This window comes from Penaeus vannamei, chromosome 30 (assembly GCF_042767895.1).
Source record: "Penaeus vannamei isolate JL-2024 chromosome 30, ASM4276789v1, whole genome shotgun sequence".
Taxonomy (NCBI): Eukaryota; Metazoa; Arthropoda; class Malacostraca; order Decapoda; family Penaeidae; genus Penaeus; species Penaeus vannamei.
Window position 1 is genome coordinate 19,213,893 of NC_091578.1, and position 925 is coordinate 19,214,817.

Below are 925 nucleotides of genomic sequence, written 5' to 3' on the forward strand. Positions count from 1 at the left end.
ACATCCCTGCCCGCGCCTTGTTTTTATTGTATTAATTCTTTTACTTAAATTTCATGAGGTATTAGTATTAATTGTTTTACTTTAAATGTCATGGGGTTTTAGTATTAATTGTTTTAGGTAAATGTCATGGGGTTTAATTTTTTTCTTGTTTTATACTTGACTTTTATGTTTTTTTGTTTTGTTTTATTGGGTTTGTTTCTAGCTGTTCACTTTAACTTTTATGGGTAATTGTATTTTTAGCAGGTTTTACTGCATCTTGCTTTTATTTTCTCACGTTTCATTTTACGGCTTTTTCGATTTTTGTTTTAGTGGGTACTTGTATTGCTTTTAGCAGGTTTTACTGCTGCTTTTTCTGATTTTCTCAGGGTTCATTTTATGTATTTTTATTGTTTTTTTTATTCTATTTTACTTGTGTGCTTTAGGTCCGGCCAGTACCCATTTTAACCTTTGTCATTTTGCCATTTTTGCCTTTTTATGTTTTATTTGTTTTACCAGTGCTCTTTGTTTTTATGAACTTTGGTATTGTTTTACTTGTGTAGTGCATACCTTTGTGAACTGTTTGTTTTTATCAACTTTTTATTTATTTTATTTATTTCTGTGGTGCCTCTGCTTGTGAACCGTGTTGAGTGAAAGATGCTTTGTCCGCAGGGTGTTGAGTTACCGCCAGTGTGTCGTGCCTAAAGTGCAGTGATATTTTTCAGTGCGATGTGGAGGGCTGTGGGCCAGCCCAGTATAGTTTGCGGTTACGCACTTCACGGCCCCACAGCTCACAGTCGCTGACTGCCATGCCCCGCAGTAAGACCTCGCAGCCAGGGTCTCGCCCACCGACCCCGGAGGACGCAGGACTTGAGGCTGAACCACCCATGGCTTCGGGAGGTGTGCTGCAAGATGCGCGGGCTGTTGCGGCTAGTGGCTTAGAGCTGCC